Source organism: Sardina pilchardus, chromosome 15 (genome assembly GCF_963854185.1).
Source record: "Sardina pilchardus chromosome 15, fSarPil1.1, whole genome shotgun sequence".
Taxonomy (NCBI): domain Eukaryota; kingdom Metazoa; phylum Chordata; class Actinopteri; order Clupeiformes; family Clupeidae; genus Sardina; species Sardina pilchardus.
Window position 1 is genome coordinate 11862427 of NC_085008.1, and position 8213 is coordinate 11870639.

Sequence of the window (8213 nt, forward strand, 5' to 3'; positions counted from 1 at the left end):
TTGTGTGTGTGTGTGTGTGTGTGTGTGTGTGTGTGCTGCTTAAGCATGCATGCTTGTGGTTGTGTGTGTGAGTGATTGTGATTGTGATTGTGTGTGTGTGTGTGGGTGCTGCTTCTATGCGTGCTTGTGATTGTGTGTGTGTGTGTGTGTGTGTGTGTGTGTGCATGTGTGGTTGTGATTGTGTGTGTGCATGTGCATGTGCATATTTCAAGGCATGTGTTTTTTATGTTATGGAAGCGGAGTGTTCAGCGCACTACTGCATATGCATTTCTCAGAACACAGCCTTCTGAGAATCACATGGATTTTTGATTAATACAGCGCATGCATATGTATGTGTGTTTACGTTCAGGTCACAAGGGACCAGACATCTGGATATTTCTTCAATCCTATCTCATGCAACAGAGATGTAGAGAGTACGTGTATGCTGGACTTTGTATGATTTTCTACATTTATTTTTATCAAGAAAATTAACATGTTTGTAAATATGTTTACACAGCACACATGTTGTATATGTGTTTGGATGTGTAGGGAGAAAATGAAAACGTGTGTGTGTGTGTGTATGTGTGTGTGTGTGTGTGTGTGTGTGTTTGCAGCTAGTCTGCTGTCCTATAGGGAATGACATTGCTGGTCATGGTGGAGATGTATGAACGCCTCAGGCGCTGGTTCCAATCAGACCCTTCTCTCTGACATTGTCAGAGTAGTTAAACAAGCTCATGGGCACGGCAGAGGAGGGGATCCCAAGGGTGTCATTCCCACCCCATAATACATCGGCATGGGGACTGTGTGACATTCACATAACTCCAAGCCTACGCGCGCGCACATGCGCACACACACACACACACACACACACACACACTCACAGAGGAGAGATGTGTGATGAAAGCACATCTATAAGGTGTCCAAAAACACCTGCCATCACCACAAAATTGAGTGCACCTCGCTCTCACTGTCTGTTCACATGCGCCTGCACACCATTTCCAGTGCACACACACACACACACACCCCTGTGTCTCACTCTGGCCCCGCTAGGAAGCGTCCTCCTTTGATAAGCCACTGGGGAAGATTCCACAACAAACAAAGGAACCAAGAGGCGCTTTTAACAGCCTCCACAGACGCCTCGGCAGGCCGAGCCAGCGGCAGCCGCTGCCATCTCAAATTAAAATTTAATCTCAAACAGCGGTGAGTGTATATATCTGTAAAGTACAGATTTATAATTTATTGGACATAGCAAGCCAGTTGAGCCCCGTTAATCATATGTCATATATATACATCCGCCATATACAGGCCCATATATTTGAAATATGAGCCCCATAAAAGCGCCGAGAGATGTATGTATGGTGGTGGTGGTGGTGGGGGAGGAGTGGGTGTGTGTATGTGCGCGTGGAGATGCAAGGGCTCCTCCCGATCACCAGCACCGCCGGCGTGCCTCTGCCAAACATCTCTTTGTCTCCAGCTGCAGGCTCCACCGGGGCCATTTCTTTCCCAGGTGCTGTCCTTGCCGCTTTTTGTCTGCCGCTGCTGCCCTTTCCAATGATAATCCCCCTTCGCCCGGTTCCGCGGCTCAACAGATGGACCTCCGCCTCATTAACTTTAATATGTCCAACATCAATTAGAGAGGAGTTAATTGGGATGCTCCGAGAGGTGATTGCTGATGAGCGCCCGCGCATACGAAAGCCCTCCCGCTAATGAATGGCACGCGTCAAAAAGGCAGAGCCAGAGGCGAGGCCGAGAGGGAGAGCGCGGGCGAGCGCGGGAGCAGCACTGCTCAGGCACACATGAAGGATGGATGGAGCGGAGGTTGGAGGTTGGGGGTTGGAGGTGGGGGGGGGGTGTTTTCTATCACTTCCTCACACATTCCCAGGGCTGACCTTGATGAGGTGTTTGCACTGACCTGAATCACCTGAGAATCCACTCTCTCCATCCGTGTTGGTATTTTTCAAGCCTCGGACAACGTTTCATCTCTTCTGGGTTTTTCCACCCACCCCCCTCTCTCTCTCTCTCACTTTGCTTTCTCCATCCATGTCTCTCCCTTTCCACTCTCTTGGCCCTGTGTCTCTGTCTCGCCAACACTTTCTTTCATTATTCTTGCCTGACCTCGGCGCCTCGGTCCTTGGCATTTGTGAGAAATGAGTTTCCCTGGTGTGTGTTGTTGTGTAGCGGTACGCGCAGTACGCACACAGGAGGGCTTCTCTTTTGCGAGACTGTTTGCCATGTTTCTGTCAGCTGCTGTTGCTGACTCAGCCTCCCTCACGTTGTGTGTCTTCCCCTGGAACAGGTGTTCCTGCCAGGAGGGAGACACTTCTATGTGTGCAATTAAAAGCAGCCAAAACATGGGCTTCATTATGGAGATGAATGGCCTATTGGTAGTCCATATCTCATAAGTGGCAGTACAAACACGGGCTGTCAAGCCATAGTGCTTCAGGACATTCCTGCTGGACAGCATTATTGGGAAGGAAAACAACTTTAGCTGGACATTCCAAAACCTACATAGGGTTCCAAGTGTTTAACAGACATTTTTTTTGCCATGGAAAGAATGCTTGAAGGAACACTTAAGAATTCCACTTTTTGCCAATTTGTACTTTTTGCCTCGTACACTGAGAACCAATGTAGCACTAAGGTACCCAATTTGTCTAAAACAGACAGAAAAGTTTATGCTCCTACTTGTGACAATGAAACATCACCGCAATACCAGGCCATCCTAGGCAAGACTTTTACCTAAAAGCAGCACTACAGCAGATTTGCTCTAGAGGCCTCCTACAGTTGAGAAGCGCAATCATAAACAAACTAAATGTGTGTTTTTTGCAACAAAGTATGAGCATAACTCAACACAATAAAGAAGGAATGCATCAACAGAAAAAGAGATATCTGAATTCCTGTTGCATTGCAGCTCTTTCCTATTTAGATTTAGAGTTGTGCTTTTGAAGTCCTTTTGATGGCAAACTTGTAGGGAAAATTACTTGCCACAGTCGTAGCCTAGATGTCTAGGCCTACTCTATGGACTATGGAGCACCAGCCTTGCAGCTTTCCCCCGACCTGGAGAATCACAAATTGCTATACAGCATGTACAATCATCTACTGTTTGTAATAGTTTAATATTACCTTGTTGACATGGATCTTTCGAAATCATCTTTGCTGGTTTGTTAACAAATCCACACATAGTGTTCCTTGTCCAGGGGAAAGAGTGCTAGACACAGTGGTATTTTGCAGCTGTGTAAAATTATATTATTATACTCCGCAACTGCAGGGGGCGCCCAGTAGCCAAAAAAAATAAAATAAAAATCCAACAACAAAAAAACAAAGCTGCATTCAGTGACATGGAGTCATCACAGTATTATATCTGTACACAATTAGCCTAATATTAATTTGGTTTTCAACATTAAAGTGTTGAGAACATTGTATAGAACAAAAGGCCTTCTTGACGTGAAAAGAGGTATGTTACACTTGATACCCAATAAACATAAGCTTTCAGTCACATTGGTTTAGTCAATTACACCCCGTTCATGTGACAGTGTGTTAGCATTGCGATGATCATTATAAAAATCAGAACATCTGCCACACTAACGGGAGCCTTGTCTCAAGGGTATCCATATTGTCAGATAATGTGGGAGGCTGCAGGGAGCATACCAAGCAGGTATTCTATAATATAATGCATTCTGTCAAGTGATGTATAGCACAAAGAGTCTAAAACGAACAAGCTACAAAGCTAACAGCCTTGCAGTTATATCAAGAACTGCACAGTTTACAGACATAACCATACCTAGCTTGATAATTGCAATGTTTCTGCAACATACCTCTTGCACTTAACCTGCTACTCACATTTTCTTAACCCTTATGTTACATAGTAAAGTTTTGCCATCTTATCTGGTCTGGAGGACAGGATGACAGATCACTTTTGTTGTAAGGTGGATTGGAAATTGGAAACTATTTATTGTATGGCTTCAAAAAAGGTTGCAAGCCATTTTCGCTTACTTCACCTTGTGTAATCGGCATTGTGTTTGACTGCATAATCCAGCCCCAGCCTTGAATGTGTGAATTTGCAGAACTTTGCTGAGGAAGGTGTGTACGCTGACAAGGAGGCTAAATCTTATGGACACTACACATGGTAAGCTGTGTGCTGGGAGAGACCACATTACATTACTGTAAGTTCATCAGATCTGATTTGCATACCATACAGTCTCTAATGCCAATAGCTTGTGCATTATTATGACATTCATCAAAAATTGGTGGTATAATGGCAAAGATCTTCAGGCTATGAACCCGACCAGCACCACAACAATAACAACAACACAGGAACAACAAAACATGACTTTAACATCGACAACCTGGTGAATATAACAAGTTGATGAATCCATAGTAAAATCCTGGCAGTATCATCAATTCTCTCCAACAAGCTGTTTAGCATTATGTGCATGTAATTCCTTGTGTATATGTGTGAGTGAATACATTATGCGCCCACTGTATGTAAATACCTGTGTGATGTGTGAAACAACAGACGCCAGGTCTCATTTATCACGCGAGCGTGAGCGCGACCGGGCGGTGCGCTGACTGGCCACTCTCCACTTCAGGGGCTCTTCTGCAGGACTGGCTGCTGGTCCCTGCCAGCCACCAGCCTGATTAAAAAAACAACTGTCACTTTGTCAGCAGCGTGGAAGGAGGAGAGGAGGAGAAGAGGAGGGGAGCGGCTGAGGGACTGGAGTAATTTGATCATTTTTCCAAGGAAACATGGAGGAGTTGGATCCTTAACAGTCGCCCGTGGACAAAATAGATTTTTATTTGTGCTTATTTGCCTTTGTTATGGACGAGTAAACATGTAGAATTGTCCAATTTGAATATAAAACATCTGCTGTCTCAACATGGACTAACAATAGCCTGTATTTTTTTCCACGAGGACAGTAAGTTCCCAGTGGGCACTGATTTAATTATATTCAGTTGGTTCTAGTGTTCCCCAGCATCCAAAGCAACTCTTGCTAAGGCTCTAACTTCGGATCAAAAATAGGCCAGCTTGTTTCGTTTAGCCACATTGTTGTTTATGTCACTCTGGCCTTCAGTCACTCCTCCACCCCCAACACCATCACCAGCGTTCCAGCCTCTCCAGCCTCTCGGCGCAGGAACATGGGGAGAGCCTGCAGCAAAGTGCACCACCTCAGCCCAAGCCCTGTGTTAACAAGACCTCGACACACCTCCTCTCCTGTGTTGACATTCCTCTGTGCTGCCGTTGCTGGGGAATTGGCGGCAGCTGCTTATTTTTCTGCGCGCTCCCTTTCTCTGTGGAGACGAGACCTTTGAAGTGGGAGCCATCGCGGTGTCATCTGTGTGGCCCTCTCTGGGGACCGGGCACCATTTGCACAGAGAGAGCCGAGAATTTTATAATCAGCACTGAGGAGCATAATAGGAGTCTAAATAGCCCTAAAGTGGATATCATCCCCTGACCCCCCTGGTTGCCTTGCACCTCCAGGTCTCGTGAGGATCAGGTGAAATGATTCTCTGATTTCTTTCATGGCCTTTTGTCTGTTGGAAATTAAATGGAACAAACCCCCCCTCCTCTGTACACCCCCCCCCCCCCCCCAGTTGGTGTGAAATGATTATTTTGTGAGGGAAAGTCATCATTAACCTGTGAAAATTGGAGGAATAAACAGTATTGTGTGTCCGTATGTGTTTGCCTTCCCCCAGGCTTGATTTAGTTCTGGATGGGTGACTCATTACCCCCCCCCCCCCCCCCCACACACACACACACACACCTCTCCCTGTGTGCTTTGTTGAGCACAGTGAAACACACCACAGGGTCAACCCCACCACTACCCCACCAACCCGCAACTGGGAAATTTGCATGTGCACTGACTGTAAAATTGAGCGCTCCCTCAGAATCAAGTCTTAATCAAGCAAGTCTAATGATCCTGCATTGGGATGTGATTATTTTTCCTCTCGCTGATTCACTTATCTTTTTTGATCTCTCTTCTCTCTGTGTTCTGTGAGTTTGGGAAGATCAGAGAGGAGTCGTGGCCTTGATCTTAGACCCGGTGTGGAGGAGACGTGACACCAGACATATTGACGGTAATGTAGAATCTAGGGTGCTTAGAATGGTACCCGTCATTTCCCGACTCTTAGCCGTGGCTTACACATTGATTTTGCTAAATTTCTTCAGCTATGAAGTTAATACATGGGGGCAGTTAATATGGAGTTAATATGGTTTTGTTAAACTTAACTTGCATAAAACACTGTCCTGCGGCTTATACACAATGCGGCTAATACGCAGGAAATAACTGTAAGTTACAGTGGCCACTGCCATCAGCCAAACGTATCAGAAACAAATAAGAGCAATTCAAATGCAACGCAGTGTGACAAAAATGAAACGCGTCCTCTCATGAGTCCCCAGAGCCACTGGAGGACACGGTAATTGCACCAAGTGGAGGCAGTCACAACGCGCTCTGTATTTTAGTGGCCACCGAGGGGCGCTGTTTATCATCCCTAATGAGGCACAAAGGAAGGCTCAGGTACTCTTTGTGAGACTTCTGCACAAAAGCCCATGTTATTGTGCGTGACTTTTTTTTTTCATAGCCTGGAAAGGAAATACCTAAAAATTCAGCTTGCCTTCAGTTTTGTCTTTTTGGCCCCCCAAAAAGGTAGTGAGGAAATCAATTCCCAAAGATTTTATGGGACAGAGTAGCTCGGTCGGTGAAAGATGAAACAAAAGACTTGGATTAATGCACTTACAAAGACACACATATTCACTCACACACAAGCAGAAATGCAACATCAAAAACAACCCACATCAACAGCCACAGTCACTTGTGTGTGTTCCGTCCTGTTAAAGTCTGGATGCAATGAAGTGAAGTGTGTATTTGTAGTGCAGTGCGTGTTCCTTGCTATATAGGAAGTGCTTGTCGGTGCCGTGCTGGGTTCTGCTGTGCTTTGTGCCACGCTGTGTTGTGCTGGCGCGCCAGCTTGGGCCGGGCTGCAGCAGCAGCAGCAGCATGCCGTCGCAGAGTTACGCAACCGCTCCGTGAGGAGAGGCCAAGCGGAGCTCCGCTACCGGGATGGGTCCCGAATCTGGGTCAGAGCCGTGCTCACTGAACCGGCGCTCTGCAGGGGACGGACAGACAGAGAGAGTGGGAGAGTGGGACACCGACCCCCCCCCCCCCCCTTGCAGCTGGAATGAGACAGAGGAGAAAACTCGTGTGAGGGGAGAAAGCTGTCCTGATGAGGAGATAACAACCCACCGAGGTGTGCGTCAGAAAACGTGCTGCCAAGAGAGAATTGGTGAAGGGAGTGGAAGTCATGATTGGGTGTTTTTGAGGGGATTTGATGAGATGACTGGAATGGTGCTAGGACAAAGAAGCAGGAGTTCAAAGCAGATGTACAGTTTAGGCTATACCGTATGTGTAGTGGAGAAGCTGTGGCGCGGGAGAGGAGAGAGGAGGTTGTGGGGTGGGCAGGAACGAGGGCGAGCGAGGGAGTGCGAGCGAGTGCTCAGGCTGTGGGTTTAGCCCGCGGCATCATCACACAGACATCCCTGCTGTCTCCCACCCACCCACCGCAGCAGCTCTGATTAAAATGCAGGCTGACAGAAGGGCTCCCTCTCCGCTCGCCGCGCCGGGCTGGTGCAGTGACCTCTTTAGCTGTCAATAAGCTGGGAGTCGCAGGCACACAGGCCACTCTTCGGATGGCTGCGAGCGTGCTGCAGAGGCCTTAACGCGGTGGGTTTGTATCGCAGTTATGCAATGTGTCTATCGGCTTCAGTCGTATCCGTAACATACTGTAGTGCGCGGCAACACTGTTCCTGCCTCTCCTTTTCGTCTGACTTTAAAGAAATTCTATATTTACCTGACACAACAGAACAACAAGCTTGTAAGCATGTACAAACAAAGTTTACACCTATGGCACATAAACGTTTTAGTAGAATCAGTTTAGTGTTATGCTCTCTGAATTGAACCTGCCCTTTGACCTCCATACTATGAAAAATCACTTGAGATCCATCCAGTACACTTAAGTGGCAGTGGCACACACAGTAGAAGAGATCTTAAGTGTCTTTCGAGTACTACACAATGCAAACAGTTTATACACAACTGGTCATATTGTTAACTTGTGAACCATTATCAGAGTTATGCATTCATCACACACACCTCTTTTCTTCTCCATAAGTAAAAAAGGAATGAGTACCTTGATCAACGTGAACCACTTCTCTCTGGTGACAGACCCTCTGTGACAGACATGCC